Source organism: Drosophila nasuta, chromosome 2R (genome assembly GCF_023558535.2).
Source record: "Drosophila nasuta strain 15112-1781.00 chromosome 2R, ASM2355853v1, whole genome shotgun sequence".
Taxonomy (NCBI): Eukaryota; Metazoa; Arthropoda; class Insecta; order Diptera; family Drosophilidae; genus Drosophila; species Drosophila nasuta.
Genome location: NC_083456.1, coordinates 3,554,302 through 3,573,162, shown reverse-complemented (window position 1 = coordinate 3,573,162; position 18,861 = coordinate 3,554,302). Strand labels below are relative to the sequence as shown.

Genomic DNA, 18,861 nt, shown 5'->3' with positions numbered 1-18,861 from the left:
ATTTCACATATCGCAGAGAGTCCGCCCAATAAATTGTCTTGGGAATTTATTAGTCATGTGCCCCGATTATCAACATAGAGAGGAACAACAATATATACCTTGGGCAGTATTTCTTTTTTTTCCGGGGTGGGATTCGTCATTCATTCTTGAGCCAAATAAAATAATATATACTTTTTTTTGGCTATTTTAGATTGCATTTATTTTAAGACCAACCAGCCAGCAATAATAAATTGCTCAATTTATTAGATTAGACATCGATTGCCGCCTAGCTATGACAAACTAGATATAAGATATACGTGAATGTATCTAAATATTTATATATATTTTATATATGCATATCACATTTTTATCGCATCCCCGACTAAGCGTCAGCTTAATAAAATCCCACAGCTTTTAAACTCATTTATTTGCATTATAAATGATGCGAACAAAAGGGTTGCAAAACTCACAAAAAATTTGCATAATAAATGCTCGGTGAAAGCTTCTACTAGCGACGAAGCAACTTGTTAATATGCTGCTTTTTTTGTATGAGATTCCCATGTATGGCAGAGAACAACAAAATTGTTTGTATAGAATATACGAGTCTTAGTCAATATTATAATAAAAACAGAATACGGAATGGATGCAATAAATACATTCTTTGACCTTTTCCTTCAACGTGCTGTAAAGGAGACTTTTCTCTAAAATGAATAAGTCATAAAACAAGTTGCCAATTTAATTATACATTTCTTAGGTGTTTGTCTCATATTGTAAATGAAACAGGTCTGACAGCTTTTGTCTAAGAATTTTTGGTTGATTTGACTGAACCAAAATAAATCTATACATACTATGACATAAAATAACACAGTGTGTGAAACTCATCAAAACGACATGATTTCAATACTCTGGCAGCGACGCTAATTAACTTAAAATGTCAAATGAAGTGAAGATCGATTGCTGAAATGCATAAAATAAACTTCTTACACTTTTGAGAAAAATGTTTCTACACACAAATAGTGTCAGACTATATTGCATAATCTGACATGCAAATTTTTGGTTGTGCGTGTTCCTTGAATTTATCGATCATCCGAAAAAACTACGCGAAGCCATAAAACATATTAATTAACTAGACTGGTTCGGTTCAGTCCGGTCGAGTCGAGTCGCCCAATTCAAGTTGAAGTCCGTTGATCGTTAAGCGGAATCTGAATTCTTATCTCTGCTTCGGATAGCACGTTATACCAGTAAGGAAAATGTCAAGATCATAAACAAACCAAAAACCAGACATAGCACACAAAAGCGAGAGAACAAACTGAATTTCTATTAGCTTTGTAGTATTTTTAACAAGTAAGAAAGCTACTGCCGAGTGTGCTCGACTTTGAGATACCGTCTATCCATTTTGAATAAAACCATATTGTATACATACACCGAAAACATATCGCAAAGTTACTAAAATATACCGAAGGCTATATTCATATAGTTCTTCATTAGAAATATACCAAAGAGTACAAAATATACCAGATTCTCAGCCAAAGCAGCTCTGACCTCTTACAAAACTATTTCTTAAATCACTTCTACAGAAGAAGTGCTATAAAAAAATTATATACTATATCGCTGACCAAAGAATATATTCTGCTTGTTACGTACATTTCCTGCCAGCACAATGTTATAATACTCTTCTCCCATATGGGTAGCGGGTATAAGAATCAGTTGAAAATTTTCGAATATTAAAAGTGGGGACTTATTTTGAACTACGTACAAAGCCAAATGAATATCAATTTCTTTTTGAATACTATGAATGCGAAATAATAGATTACAATTCAGTATCGATATGAGACAAATATTGAATAGAATTGAATCAGTTAAAAGGTGAATAAAGAGTAAATTCAATAGACTCTAAATGAAAGTTATCATTGTGAGTGATATTTATAAGTTTAATAGAAATCAAAACTGAAAGTGTTGTTACACTGAATGAAGAAACTATTCGAATCGCAATTGAACAATTACATTAATGGCAATTAAATAGAAAGTTAAATATATTTGTTGTTCAATACAATTGAGGCATGAGTGGAGTTGAAGAGTTATTTGTTGTTGCATTGAACTGAAATTATTGGTAATTTTAGTTTCCCCACTCGCAACATTGTTACAACACTTGATTCACATTGGCTATTATTATAATTTTTAATTAGTATCAAAAGGTATTTTGACTTTGAATTCAAGCTTGCTCGTGCGCAAATCAAATGATTTCATTATAGTGGCGATCAAACCCACAAAAAGAAAAAAAAAAACTCAAAATACAAAACAAGAATCGAAGCAAATTAACACACTTATAAACAAATGGAACGAAACTGCAGACGAATATTTATAAACATTTTATTTTATTTTTATTTTTTTTGTTGTTTTTTGCAATCATGGCAATCAAACGGAAGCGACCAAGTTTGGTTTGCTGTGCGGATTGAGTAATTTCCGGTTTCGTGTTTTATTTGTTATTTATTTTTGAACTCGCAGAACATGCGTTTGAAATTTGACAAAAAATTATGCTAAATATTGAATCGAGATTGTTAATGAGAGATAATGTTGACTAATGGCCGAGCTAATGAATCAGCTAAATATAATGAGCCATTTTTGTAACGGTTTTTAAAATAATTGTTATCAATTTATTGCCTACAGAGCTCTGAGATGTTATTGATTGCTCTGAAAAAACGTTTTGATATGCTGCGTTAGCGTTTTAGAAAGCCGCTCAGTGTTGCTAAATAAAGCGAGAGAAAAAGCTTTATGACAAATTGAAAACCAGTTTGAATCGTCAATCGGCAAAGAAGAACCTGAAGGAAACCAAAGTCAAAGACTTTCTGCAAAAATGGGTGTCAATGTTGTTGTTGAAAAGCAGAAGCGACGACCACGTTCAGTTCAGTTAAACAGGTTTTTCAGGTGGCGAAGAGAGGCAAGAGGGGGGAAACGTTCTACAGCAGTACCGTTAACTAAGGCGGTCAACATAACGGTTTTGGAGCGTAGATTCTGGTGTTCTGCCATTTCCGCGATTCTTCTTTTGCGGTTCGCTTTGTTCTTAACTTTCTTTTCATTTAAGCCAAGCTCTCGAGTTGGAGCAGTGCAGAGCAGACGCTATGGAAGCCAAGGCAGTTTTGGCCAATTACATATTTGCGTTGCACATTTCTCTCTCTCTCTCTCTCTCCCTCTCTTTCTTTCTCGCTCTTACTCTGTGTGTTTGACCTAATTCTTGAACTCTCTTTACCGTTACTTGGTTGGCATGTTCTGTTCCATGTTATTACCGAGAGGTGAGGCTTTTGACCAAGCTTTGGTTGCCTTTTTTTTGCGGCTTTGTGCTTTCTGCGGTTGGAGTTGCTGCAAATCTGCTGTTGCCTGTTTGTATTACTTGATTCGCTGTTGCTGTTTTGTTTTGGTTTAACACTTTTGACCTTAATACTCATAGCTAAAGAAAGACCTCACTTGGGCATTTTTCCTCTACCCGTTTTTCTCACAGCGCTTTACACAAAATTGTTTTTCTCTTATTTTCACAAAAACACTAATTTCCAACCTTATATTCCTGCATTATCTAAGCTATACCTTTGTTTGTCCTGTTTTTGGGGAAAATTGAGATACTTGTCAAAGCCTCTTTTCAAGGCATTGCAATGAAGTCTATAGACTTAAATTTTCATGAATTCAGAATAATTCTCTGTGAGATTCTTCGTCTTTTTGTATATAGTACTTGTATTTTATTGACTATTTGTCATTTTGCTAGAGACTGTTCACAAAGTTTATTTCACATCTGCCAAATTCAGACGAACACACCCCTTCTTTTGCCTCCTCTTTCAACAAACTAACAGCAAATTTATCAACAAACTGTCAACGAGACGAGTGTGAAAATCGCGACATGAAGAAAAATGGAAATAGAAACTAAGATAAAAATAAAAATAACAGAAAAATGAAAAACTACAAAAGCCATAAAGACTTTGGAATTTTCACCAGGTAGAGAGATGACCCATTGATGTTCAGTTGATGCTGCGCCGCCGCCTTCCTCCTCTACACCCCGCCGACACCCCTCGGAAATTGCGGTCAGCCAGTGGGCGTTTTAAGCAACTTGCTTTTGGTGGCAACTAAATCGAAAGCCGTCCCGTCAAGCAGTCAGTCAATCAGAGGAGCTTTTGATTTGACAGTGCGTTGGGGAGAGAAAATAAAATGAGATTTGAAAAAAAAATCATAATTTTCATTGCCATCAGTTTCACATACTGGCAATTGGCTGTTTAGGAAAAAAAAAACTGGGTTAACATTTATTGTTTATGTTGTTTACTTGTGTTGATTTCGGTGTAGTCTTTTGCACATTTTGTGTGCGCTTCTTTGTTCATTGTTTATTTTGGTTTTGCCTTGAATGTGAGTCAGGTTGGAGAGAGGTGTTGTTTTTTATTTGTAACCACACAAACCGTTAGAAAACCTAGAAGAAGAAGCAAGAAACGTGCGTCTAATGAATGATGAGATCCCTTGTGAACAAATGGGCAAAAGTACCGAGCTTAAGAAACCAGGTCAGAATTGCATGAGAATAAGAAGAAAGTACGTGAGTTTTCTGTAGCCTAGATTTTACTGGAAATACGAGACGGTAAGTTCAGAAATTTGTGAAAATACAAAGTAGAATATTATTATGTGTTCATAATAAGTGTAAAACATATTTTAAAAATTCATTAGCGAAAGAAAGTTAATCATACAAATAGTAAGAGTTTCTGTGTCAGAAACAGCATCAGAGGTGAAAATCACAATCTATAGGAAAAGGTTATTCGCTCACTTTTTGCACATATGCTTTTGGGGTCAATATTGCTGACTGAAATTCAATTGGGCAAATCGTGGCTAATCATGTGAGCTGCCTATCACTTTAGAAAGGTTTTTCATCACGCATGTGGAAAGCAAAGCAGAAAAAATCTTTTGGATTGTAAGCATAAATATCATTTGGAAAGCAATCAATAAACTAAAACAAATGAAAGTCGAAAAGTTGAGAGTGCAACACAAAACAAGGAAAAGAACGCCACAAAAAAAAACAAAAGCCGCATAAGTAAATGAACTTGTTCAAGAAAGTCGACGTCGCAAAACACGTTCCAGAGAAAAAGAATGTTTTTTAACGGGAATAAACAATCAAAAGGCAAAAATTGCCATTTATGGATGTCATATGTTTAGCATGTAAACAACAACTAAAGAAGAAGACGAAGAAGAATCGCTTGCGGGGTTAGCATAATTTATGTGATAATTACACATTGAGAAGTTTGACAAGCTCGACAACTCAACGAAATCCACTTGCCACACACTCCACGCGCTCTCTTCCTAGATTACATCATGTCACCTTTTTGGCCGTTTTTTCTTTGTCTTTTGTGTTTTGTTTCGCTCTTCTTAATTTATTCTTTTTTCTCTTTCATTGTTTTTTTGTTTTTGTTTTTTATGTTCTACGTGAATTTAATTAACAGACTGTGTTACTGTTTGTCTCCCTGCCCCAGTCTCGCTACTTGACTTGAAAACTTCTTCGCTCACAGCAAAAAAGTCAGCTTATAAACTTTGCGGCACTTTGCAGCCACTTCTCTTCTTCCTCCGCCTTGTCTCTTCTCATTGCCATCGCCGCCCACATCAACGCCAACAACAACAACACCAATACCAACAAGTCGTAGCACCTTCTGCTGCCGTTTCTTATACTATTTCTTCTTTGTCGAGAGTGCTTGAAAAGCAATTGACATACAAAATAATGGAAGTACTCCTATAATGTCAGCTACCTACTTCACCTGATCCCCCACCTCTCCCTTTTTTTCTTTTCTACTCCCTCTCTTTGAACTTGCTTGTTGCCCAATTCGTCGTCTTGTCTTGTTCTTGCCTTTGTTTGACAACTATTCGCAGTCACTGCACTTTTCTGTCTCTTCTCTTCTCCTCTTTTTTTTATTTTATTTGCTAAGAGAGTTTCCGTTACAGAACTTTAACGAAACTTTACACAGAAGCACCACCTTTTGTGCGCTTATAATGGGATTTTACGCAACAATTTTAGTTAAATTTTGATTACACTTCATTCTCATCGAGCTGACTGCCTAGTTAGGTCTGTTTTCGAGTTCGCAGTGTTATTCTAAAACTCTAAAAAAGCTATAAATTAGACACGTTTTTCCTCGTTTTATCTTATCCAATCCATATGTATGAGCATAAAATCGGAAGTCAACAAAGCAAAAATCAGCAAAGCGATAAAATCAAAGAATGTGCTCAATATATTTAACGATTCAACAATGCAATCGTATGAGCAAAATAGTCTTGGATTTAAGTCTTTTAATCGGCTTAAAATAGATCTCTAACTTCTTGATGATGATCTCAAAAATTGTATTTCTTGCAGGTCAAGTTCAACGAGTGAGCGAGTTATTCGTTGATCAAGATATAAAAAAGGTCTTGGATTGATATATTGCAGTGTTGAAATGAAATAAACATCGTTTGCATGTCGATAAAAATTAGTTTCAATAGTAGTTGTCTTTTTTTTAACAAAATGTGTGATGTCAGCTAGACAACTTAAATGCCATTTGTAAATTATGAGAGCAAAGATTGTGGCTAACATCCTAGTATTCTTGTTTAATAGATATGCAGATAACCTAAATCAATACATTGATGCGGATCTGAATTTCGAAATTATTTTATTGCTCAACGAATGTTTTGCAGTGTCTTTAATACTATTGAAGCTCCGATTCGCCACCATGTGGAAAGCAAAACCTCCTTTGCCCTTGATTCATCGCTTTCTGTATTGTCTCCAGCCAGTCTAGAAGTCTCGCCTCGGGCCTCTAGCATCATGGGTGCTAGATGAAAAAGCCAGCCGTTGATGATAATGGGACAGGGCACAGAAGCAGAACAAAAGGCAGCTTCATAAACGACGCCCCAACGAACGCCAGTGCCGCAATTTTGATGGATGACATTGATTGATGATGATTAATAATGTTGCATTTTTATTGCTTTTCATCATCAACGTCCAGCCAGGCAACGAATTCTTCCCTTTGCCCTTCCTTCCTTCAACTCTCTCTCTGTCTCTCTCTGTCTCTTAGTGCTGTCTCAGCGCCTTTTAGTTGTTTAAATACATTAAGCTCCGCCCCTGTAGACCGAAAGTGTCCTGGCCAGTTAATGTGCAACATCAGCTGCACCATCAACAGCTTCGGGCAGAGGCAGAAGACGAAGGGGCAGAGTGAGAGGCAGACAACCAGGTTAGAAGTCTTACGCTTACTTTGTATTCATGTTGACGCTTGAATGCATCGCAAACTCATCAAGCCGCCCTGCCAACAGCGTTCACTTATAGCCAACACGTTGTGGAATCCTTTTTGGCACTCCATTCACTTCGTCTATGTCATCCTCCCACCTCACCTTCCACCTTTTTCCAGTTTGGCCCCTCAGGCTGCCTTCTGCACCGTTTTGATCTCTGTTTTGTCGACTTGCACATGTTACACGCATATTCGCTCAATTAAAAAGCATAAAATTACATTTTCGCTTAAATAAACTTGGTTGCCACACTTCGCACTCCGCCCCGCTCGTCTTTGTCTAGGTTTCGGCACTCAGCCTCCACTTTCCTAGCCACCAACTGTCTGCTTTCTGCCCCACTGCATTGTTTGTGTACGTGTCTGGATTGGCAGCAGAAGCAAACACCGCCCGCTCTCTCTTTCAGAATTTAAATACTTTTTCACTCCTTCCTTCGCATCCTTAGCGTGTCCTTGCCCTTTGTTCATTGTTCACTTATGAGAAACTTTAATATTTTTCAATTTTTATGCTTTTTTGACGCATTGCCTTAATAGACTTTGAAAAAGAGATCAAATAATTTCTACTCAACCTCTTGAAATGGATTAACCTAAAGATATCCTTGGAAGTCGAGAAACCGCTTGATGAGGCTTATGAAATATGTTCTGTGGTTTGTGTGTTGTGCTTCTCAATGGTTTTAACTTGGTTAGGCAGCTGTTTTACTTTTGCAAACTAACCGCAACATTTCACTCTCTGCAACTGGTATTTCCCCGACCTTTTGTCATTCGCTTGGTCCTTTCGACCCACCCAATTAAACGCAGGCAGTCATCAAATAACAGGCAAACACAAGCTGAAAAAAATGAAAATGTAAATTTTGGTGTGCTTAATTTAATATTTATGTGATGAAAAACAAAAGCACAAAAAAAAGGGAAAAAATGATTATGAACGTGAGCGACGAAATATGGGTTGTTTGGTACTACATGGCGTATGCTTAATTGCATTTTATGTTAACAATAACAAGAGGAACAGGTACAAGCGGAGCATTAAATATTAATTACAACAAAAAGCATAACTATTAAAAGCAGAAATGTCCTCCCTTTTGTCCTAATTACATTTTCAAATACCTCAAGCACAGCACGCCTGCCCTTGAGTATGCTAATAATTTCAGCTTTAAAGGACACACACACACACACATGGATGTATACATGTGCAGCAACTAAAATTTGTAGGACACATTGGGCTGCCATAGTCACATATGAATTTTTAAGTGCAAACATAATAAGCAGCTTAATGAACAGAACGTTCGCTGATGTAGAGAACAAGGGGAAGAAGACAGATGAGATGTGAAGGAGCGTGACTGAGGAATGTGGAGTAGGATGAAGCAGGAAAGGGATGAGGCGAGGCAGGAGGAACCCTTAACAGCACGTGCCGTTGGCACCCTTTGAATTTCAGAAGGGGTTCAGAAGGTAGCAAACCTTTTTTGTGCATGCAAAGCTCGTGCCATGAATTTAACACGCATGTGTGTGCTGGTGTGCAAGTGTGAGTGTGAGTGTAAGTGAGTGTGAGAGGACTCGGGGGTCACTTCGAGTGGGTTATGAGTGGAGGAGCGACCGAAAGATGCCATGTGATACTTGTGTTTCGTAACTCTTTTTATTTGGCTCTCAGTCTCAGCTGCTGTTTGCGGCAGCATTAACTTCATCATCATTATCATTAGCATTAACATCATCATCATTTTCATTGTTAACACTTTCGGTCTGTGGCTCTGTTGCTCTGTTGTTGTTATCGTGCTTCTTATTCGTTCATTCTCGTAACGTTTTTCCCGTTTTTTTACTCTTGTGTTGTGTCACACGGCGATGGAAAATGCCACAAAGAATTGTCAGAATCGTCGTCGTTGTCCTCCTCGCCAGTCCCCTTTAACATCATGATCATGTTCATCACATTCGTGATTATCATCATCGCTGGTGCTGTTGTCATATCATTCGGTTGTTTGTTGTCCTTTAGCTGCTTTGTCCTTGCCTTGTGTGATGGCATCGCCTGCCATTTGTTTGTTGTTATTTTTATGCTCGCACAATTTGCATTTTAATTATTTAAGAGAATTTTGATTAAAAAATATATGCACTGCACAGTACGTATGTCGCTTGGAAAGTTCATTGTTTTTTTTATCTGCTGTGTTTTTCTTGCTGGATTTCCGCGCTGCCTCAAGCGGAAGAGGAAGCACGTCAACATCAGCTAAAGATGGAGTTTAGTTGAATCATACTGCACATTGAAGGCAGCTTTAAGCTACGTTTTGTTGTTGCTCCCAATCAACTGAAGAAAATGAGAAAATAATTTGAAATACATGATTATTTCACTATATATAATAATAAAATATATGAAATTGACAGTTTGAAAATTAACGATCTCACCTTTAAGCGTATTAAGCTTTTGATCTTTTTGGGATGTCACCACCTTCGGTTAATTGTTTGTTCAGTCTGAATGAGCTCTTGTCTCTTGGATCTGCAATTGTCCCTGCCATAGACACTCTGAGCCTTAATCCAATTTGGCATGACAACAGGCAACACTGTGGTAGCCAGTTAAGGCAGTTGTCCTCAACGTTTGTGGGATTAAGCCTTCACATGAGCTGCGTTTTCATTTCGTGCTTTTTTCATTCATTCTTTTTTTTCACTTTACTTCTCCCATTCCAGTTCTCTGTTGCCTTTTCTGCCTGTCACTCTCATCAAATGGCAACTTTATGAAATTTTGATGAAAAGTGTTGAAAAAGCAGAAGCAGCTAATTAGAAATGAATGGTTAAAAAAGGGAAAAGTAATGAAGGGCAGAGCCGAAGAGAAAAGCGACCATTTCACACGCCTAAGAATTTATGAGTCTCGCCGTATTATTCAAAGTGACAGCAAAGTTTGGTAGCAGCTCCCCTCGGACTACCTGTCAAATGTTGCTCAAGAACTTACGTGAATTCTGTGAATGGAAGAGGGAGAGAGAAATGGAGATATCTGGCTCTCTTTTACCTCCGCACCGCGTAACATAAAGACACAAGCCATAAACATTTTTATAGTCATAAATTCTTGTACCACTTGTCTATCTACTTGTTTTTATACATTTTCTCTTTTATACAAAAAATTCTTCATAAATTTTCGTGTGTTTATTGCATTTTTGAACTTACGAAATAGTGTTATTTCGAAAATGCTTTGCACCGACGCGTTTACTGTAAATTATTAATATCTAATGTTCGTTTTTCGTTCTTTTCGTTGCAGGTAAGTTTCCAGCAGAGAAATAAAACAATAGCTAAAGCCAGATGTGCACTTGGAATATAAATTAAGAAACCAACCTCAAGCATAAGTATTTTTGTAGCTTTATTTACTTGGCATATTTTTAGTACATATTATTCACGCAAAGATTATCGAGTTAGTAAACCAAACCAGATATTTTGTTGAATTATTTCTAGTGAAAACTTAGTTATTCTATTATGAATTGAAGTAACCATTATGGTAGAAACAGAATACTAAATGCCAAACTTGTATTTTCCTATAATCCATACTTTAAACGATCTGGTAACACTGTTTTACTTTAACTCTTTGCTATATATTTATATAAGGGCCGAGTCTCCAATATCTACACGGTAATTATTCGAAAATTGTCACTCGATTATGTTATACTTTTTAATATGGATAATTAACAATATCTTCAGATTGTTGATATTAAATGAAAGGAAATTTAATTACGAATCGTGCTAGGAATATGTCTTTAATCAAAACTCGAGTTCTATTTGCATAATACTCTTAGATCCAGAATCTTAATGGTATACGACATACGTAGAATTCCCCTCAGAAATATGAAAACAATAATAAATAAATCGCAGGTAGCACTCATGCTGAAAAAACAAAAGCCTTGAGCTAAATTTAGTTTGCAGTATGCCGCAATAATAATCGTACTACACACGTGTGTGTATGTGTACAATATTTATAATAATCATTATTATTATTATTGTTGCTGTTGCTTTTGCCATTGCGCCATATGCCCGAATGTTATTTGGTGTTAGTGTTGTTATTGTTTTTGTTGTTGCAGCAGCTTCATAAACGTATTCAACTCAAGTAGCTCAGTCCGTGGCATATAATTAATGTCTAGTTAAGTGAAATGGCGGTTCGTTCTGCCCAAAGTACTCGGCATTCTTGCCCCGCCCTCTCCCCGATTTCGCCGATTTCCTACTGCAATGTATTTCTTATTTCTTTTTGTTTTGCTTGTTAATTACTCACTAAACAGTCGCGAAAAAAGGCAAGAACGAACAGCAAAAGATACAAAAATGTATCTCAAATTCATACCTAAAAACAGGCGAGTGGTGCGCACCACAGCCCCGACGTCTGTCTCTCAGTCGACGTCTACGCAGACTGCGACGCAGCATCTTTGGCAACTACTAAAAATAAGCATATTGGCGCACACCTGCATGCGCCGACGTCGCAGTTGCCGCTAGCGTCGCGGTCGCTGTCGCAGTCGCAGTCGCTGCGTTTGCGTTGAGGTAAAAATGTATTTATAATTTGGAAAAATCATTTTTCTCTACGTTTTCTAGTCGTGTTGTTGTTGTTGTTGTCTGTATATGAGATGGAAAATCTTTTTGGGTATATTTCAGTTTAGTTTTTAACGATGGCACACGAAAATAAATAATTTGAAATACATGGAAAGCAATTTACACATTGTTGACTATGACTAGAGGCTGTCTAAAATATATCTACTATACAAAGAGTCCGGGAGGGGGGCACGTTGTATGTATGTGTGTATATAGACATCAGGTATGCATATGTCTAGATACATGCGAATGTATTCTGAATTTGGCATAGATTGTAGTGGGACAGAGAGCTTAATTTGACAGCTACTTTGGGTGAATCGCACCCAATAGAGAATCCCATAGAATAGTTGCCCCCACTCAGTTCCAGTTCCATTTGAGTAGCTGCCATAATTCAAGAGGGCCACTTGTAATAAGGGGTCAACCATACGCAAGCAAACATTCGTTGGTACATATAATATGTATTTGGATTATCAAGCAAAGCACTCCTCCCTCCCCCACCCAACGCACACACAGACATTCTGTCACTCCCTCACTTCCTCTTTCCATTATAACCATTTGCATACAACAGCGCTTTGATTTGTGCGCTAACAAGTAAATTGACCTCTTCCCCATTTTACCGCTCTTACCCTTTGCTCGTTAACTCCCTCCTCCCCACTTAGTCTTCCTCTGTCTTTGGTTATCAACATGGTCATCAACATCCCTCAACATTGTGTTGGGTAAATTAAATTAAGCAAACAAACAGATGTACACAGACAGAGAGAGGTCAGCTTATTGTAAAGCGCACACACACACTCACACAAATTCATATGTGAACATAGTAGAAATCATCCATTTATGAATATGCACTGAGAGAAATTGAATTAACGATTGTTTTCTTCAATGAACTTCGCTTTCTCTAATGTACTTTTCACTAAAGTTAATTCCAGTTTCTTTCAGTGCTCTTGTGGCATCCTTTGGCGGCTGTGCTCAGCTGTGGCACCAACAGAAATCATTAGTTTTGATTGTTGCATATTGTAAATTGAATTCTGCCTTTGCATTTGGCCTGGTCGACCACAAGCTAATCAGCTTTTGTTCGTCAACAGGTGCAGCAAGAAGCTTTTTCAATTAATTTCGCATTGAATTGAAGGTGTATTTGTGTCTGCCAATGTGTGTGTGTGTGAAAAAAGCAAAAGGCAAGCAGATGACATCATTTTCATTTCCGTTTTTGCAAGTGCACAAGAAGATGCTAAGAGATCGCACTGAAAATTCAATTAAAGCGGTCCACTCACAAATGCACCCACAAGTGAATCCGCATCATCGTCGTCGCTGCAGCTACTGCTCACCCACTTACACTCACACTCACATTCACACTCAGACATTGACACATGAACAGCACTAGCATATACTGTGTTCCGTTCTGTTCTCTGCTGTTCTGTTCTGTTGTGCGCTGCTTGGTGGGTTTTGTGCGCCTTAAATGGATTTTGATTGAGTTTAATTAAATTTTATTAGGTTTTGTCACCCTCACATACTCGAAACTCGTACGTCCGGCTGTAGATATCTCCCCCATCCAGACAAGACCACAGCTATAGCTACAGCTACAGCATCTGAATTCGAACCCGAATCAGACTCAGATTCATACCCAGATCCGTTGAATGGAAAACCTTCCGACCCATTGAATGCGCTGTGTGTGTGTGTCATTCGTTGGCTCAACTTGAAATCAAAGCATTTGCTTTGGGCTTATTATGTATGAAAACCAGATGCAGACATCTATCTATGTATCTCTGTGTGTCTTCGCATATGCTAAATGGATTGGCACCATCGCCCCATTCATGTATTTATGGGTATGGAAGAGGCTGGCTGTAGGAAATTGTCGTGCAGTGAATTCATTTATCGTCGTGTTTATTCGTGTCTTTTGAATTGAACCAGTTGCAAATGAAGTTGTCTGTGTTCCTCAATGTTTATTGTTGACCTTTCTTTACTTTATTTCAATCTTGAACACATAATTGAACTGCTTCTTTTTTACTCTTTAAAAATTGCTTAAATCAAAATCAAATAAAGTTGGGATTGCGGTTCAAAATAAATCATATTTAAAACAAAAAGTTTCAGTCTGATTTTGGATGAAGTATATCTTGTTTACTTTCATTTGGTATCTTTAGTGTTATCATCTCAAAAGTTACCTTTCACCATACAACAACAGTTCATAACCTAAGGCAACCCAAAAAGTATCTGATGTGTGACCGATTGACAATCTTAAGCTACAAAGCACACACAAAACGTTTTGATACTTTCTCAAGTTGAAGAAGCGAGCCCATTGAGCTTTATGGGCCACTGATAGAGGCACAGCAACTAAATCACTAAAAATCCGAAAAGAGCCAAACTAAACCATGTGTTTATATTGTTATTATAAGCTATGACACCTCTACTTTACCTGCCGCAGTTAAGTGAGTGACACCTTTGAATCGTCGACGTCTGTTTGGATGGCTGGATGGTTTTTTGTGGCTGTGCTGCTTTTGGGTTTACGAGCGACAATTTTATACAAATTTAAGCTCTTAAAGATGACATTTTGATCTGTTTTGATTTCCCTAGAGAGAGAGAGTGGGAAAGAGAGAGAAGAGAAGAAAAACAGTCCTTCGTGGTGTCGCAGTTGCTGTTGTGTTGTAACGTGATTTTTTTCTGTATTTTGTTATTGCCACCCCACGATGCCCCCTCCCTGGAGAGTATACATATTTGGCAATGGGCGGCAGTTTGTTGGCGTGTGTGTGTGTGTGAGGGTCTCTCGTATATCCTTAATACATAAAATATGTTTGATGGTTTCACTGTCTCTGCCTGTCAGACAGCCGACCAGACAGACAGTCAGACATTCAGACAGCGCCCGCTCATATGTCAAAGGTTAACGCACGTGCTCATGGATTCAGTATCGGATTTGGATTCGGGTTCGAATTCGGGTTCGGGTTTGGGCTCAGGCACTCTCAAGCTGCAAACGCTGTTGTGTTCGAGAGCTGTGGAGTTCTTTTCCAAAATCGAAATTTAATATATTTGTGCAGTGAAGCGCAACTGTGTGAACTTTGGCGTTCGTTCGTTCGTTACGTTTGCAGTTGCTATTCTGTGGCTTGTTTTCATTTTGTTCCACTTTTCGAAGCTTTTTTTGTACCCCAAAAGTATGCTGTAAAATTGAATTATTTATGATAGAACTGCTGCCGAAAGTTTTTCATTACAAGAAGAAAAAGAGAAGAATGAAAAATCGAAATGAAAAAGACTTCATTTGACATGGGTTCGCCGCTCACTGCAGGAAATGGAAAGCACCCAGACACACACATATGGAATATTTAGACACGGTCTACTATCTGTTGATATCGTTGAATAGATCTGAACAACTTTCAATTAGCCGCCCATACAATAATGGAAATTGATTGCCATTGTCAGTTTATTGTTGTTACTCAGCTCTTCCGGCTACAAATCAATTATTGAGTACCTTTTTTCCCCTGGCCTGCCTTATGTTTTTTAATTATCTTTTGATAACCAACGAACATAACACAAAAAACGAATACGAATGATATCGATATCTGTGTCAGAGCAAAATCAAATATTGTTGCTGTCGCTGAGAAAATCTCAAGTGAAAAATCGTACAGCAAAAGTTAATTTCGTTGCATTGTTCATTAGTTTGCTCATGTAGGGAGTGATGGGAGTGAAAACAGCTGGGAGAAGTGTGGAAAGTTGACAAACATTCTTATCAGAGCCCACTCGACAAGCTCTTCAGATTTGGGAGGGACAACGTCAATTGCGTCGAGACTTTTTCTATTTATTTTTCCTATTATAGACATTGCAGCTTTATCTTTGCCGCAGTGTCGCAGTAAATTGTGCTGTAAATATTTACTCTACACCAATTATCTATTTATTGCCTAGACAAAAAAATTGTGAAACACTTTTAGAGTGGCGAACCCAAGTGACTTTTCAAAAAAAAAAAAATTTTATTCAATAAGATCTTTTAGGAACTAATTTAATTGTTACCAAGGAAATGCTCAAGTTTGTTTGATTCTCAAGGTAATCTAAACTAATTGCTAAACACACAATGCGGTTGCACGTTGTTGCTTATCTCAAGTTTGCTTATTTGCCGAAGCTACTTGTTCTCGATGGTGGAGGGCAACAAACAAAATCTGTTACGACATTCAACTGTATAATATTTCAGCATATGACGACGTGCAACTTAAAGTGGCAAACCAAGCCAAGCCAAGCCACGCCAAACCCAAAAACGGTAGCATCACGCCGCAGAAAGCATTCCACATATCACACATCATGCGATACGCCAGGCAGCAAACAGTCCCACAAGACGATGGGAGGATTGTGCACCTTTTTCAGCACCTTTTTTTTCATTTTTTACCCAGCCACAGACATGAACTGATTTAGCTGGATTTCCTTTTCTCTTTTTTCTCCCATCTCCCCCCCGTTGCCTACATTTTATCCCAGTGTGCTCAACCCGTGATGTAATTTTCTGCAACTTTTTCGTGTTGAGAGCAAAACCCAAACCCCAAAACCCTCGTCACATTAATGTCTCTATAGCTGTCAGTTTAGCCAGGCAGTCAGCCAGGCTAGCTATAGCTATAGCTATAGCTAGGTGGGATTTTTGTGCTGTTTGAGCATTTTGGGGGCGTGGCATTTGTCTGCGCTTATCAGCAAAAACATTTTGCCAACGCTGCGGCTGTTTAACGGGTTGAACAGGTGAGGTTTCACCACATTTCCTGTGGCTGCTGTTGCACTTGCTCAGCAGCGTGTTCGTGCCTTTTGCGTTTGTGTGTGTCTATGTGTGGGTGGATGTAAGTGTGCGTAACTTGCCACGCTTTCAACACCTCAGCGCAGCGCTTGTCAAAAGCTTTAAACTTTCCTACTACTTCGCGGCTGCTGTTGCTGCCACACAGGGCGTATGTGTAATGTATAATATGTAATTTTTGCTACTTTTCGCTTGTCGCTTGATGGCAAAACTTTTGGCATTAAATTGGCGCCCGGCTGCACTTTTACAACGATTTATCATCCTGAGGTTTTGCCATCGTTCTTCCCCCTTTTTCCCCCCTCTGTTGCTTTCTTGTTGCGGAAACTGTTGTCTACGCCTCTGACGCCTGACTAATCGCTAAACAATTGTTTAACATTAAAATGGCAACATAATCACATTAATTAGCATTTTCGTTGCGCCTCAGTTGCTTTGCCCCCTTGCTTGCTGCAAATGTTCTTGCTGTCATTACAACTGTGCCAAAAACTTTGCACCTCGCACACCCGACAAATGTTTCTCGTTGTCTTTGTCTAGTTTTTGCACTGCATTGTTGAATTCGAATAGAATTTTTTGTTTCACTTTAGTTTTTGGTAGACACTCTAGAATGAAAATACAAAAGAAAACAGCTGAGAATTATTATTTGAACAAATTGTTTGGCTCAAGTAATGATTCATTGAGTTCATTAAACCTTTCAGAAATATGATTATAAAACAGCTGTTGAAAAAGATCTGTTTTCGTTCTGTATTTAAAATATTTTCAACATACCTTGGGCCAATTCTTTTGATAATTCATAAACTTAAATTAACTTTCTTTAAATAAATTCATTTGTTCATTTCAATCAGTCACGATTATTAAACATATTTCGAATAATTTAGAATCCAGGTTTCTCAGAATTTCTTTTGTTCTTTGATGGGTTAGTTTGCAGAACCAGTTCAAAGATTACAGTTTGCTTTTAGCTATTAAATGATTTTGAAACATTTTATACCGTTTGGAGTATTTAAAATGCTATTGAACCGGTTCGATGGAATGCATATGAATCGAGCTCCAATTACCCCGACTATGGTCGGGCTTTGTTTGCTAATACGCAATTATTGAAGCTTATTTGTTTATGCATTTCATATGCATAATTACTGATATAATTTCCAGTTAATTGCAATTTAATTTTTGCGTAATTTCTGCCCACCTAATCAAACATAGCAACAAAGAAGCTAACACAAAAAACAATAACAATAACAACAACAATAAACTCGACCATAACACTAAATATAAATATCTTGCTTTGTTTTGTGGCGGCACATCAAATCAGCATACAGCTCATTACCATTAGCATTAGGCATTAGCAGTGGCTTCATCATCATCCTCCCGCATTGGCCCATTCAATATTCAATCTATCCATTATTCTGTTTATCTATCTCTATCTGTTTGGGCATCTTTTTTTGACCATTAGATCCATGGAGAGAGAACTCATGTTTTTGCCTGGGCAAAATAGTTGTTTAATTTGGCTTTTAATGTTGGCCGCGTTGTTTTTTATTTATGTTAAACAAATGCCGTTGAAAGATAAATTGTGCTCAATTTATTTATGGCCGCGTCAAAATGGATCGATACATTTTGTAAACATGGTTGAGGGTCGTCATGAGCGAAGGAAGTTTAAGTGTCTAAGACTCATCCCCAGTGCGCTGGCCACTTAATAAATTGATGCTCATTAAAACTTTTTAGGCAATTTAATTTACAAGCAACATCTCAAGTACAGTGTATTGGACTTTTTGATGCCGTCTTTAATGAAATAACATTGAATAAAAGGGGATCCGCGGAAATATCAAACCAATTTATTGATTTCATTTCCAACATTAGAGCTAATCGAAAAATGTATTTCATACACCTACGATCAATGATCTGTGATAAAACAATCCTTCAAACTTTACAGGATGTATAGAATCGCATTATAAAAAGAGATTTAAAGCACATGACTAACTCACTCTTGTTGCATGCCTTTCGCTTTGCGAAATTGCGCACATCTAAAGCTTAATTAAAATGATTTATTTTACTAGTATACGTATAAAGCTGGATTTGGCAAACACTTTGCGAAACTTTCATATTGCAATTTGTAATTGAACATAATTAATGCGCAATAACCACACAGATCCCCCAGATGACCGGGGCCTCTCGTAAGTGTTAAGGGGTTAGCTAACCACAAACGCAACTCACACACACATACACACTTGTGCATGTTCAGATGAGATTATAAATAATTGAAACATTTATTGCAGTCATGTGCAATTTTGTAGCTAATTATAATAAGCAGCAGCCGCCGCCGTGTGTGAGATTTATTTCATAATCCGACTCGGACTCTGG

General features: G+C 37.7%; 1 protein-coding gene and 1 long non-coding RNA gene across 2 annotated transcripts in view; both read left to right on the top strand.

The window, feature by feature from the left end:
* Positions 1-18,861, top strand: part of LOC132787785 (maternal protein pumilio) — a 191,538-nt gene that overhangs the window by 114,972 nt on the left and 57,705 nt on the right.
* Positions 2,645-10,549, top strand: LOC132787786 (uncharacterized). Its single transcript, XR_009632581.1, has 3 exons — positions 2,645-4,585; positions 4,672-5,202; positions 10,462-10,549. It is a non-coding gene; the product is annotated as an uncharacterized LOC132787786 (long non-coding RNA).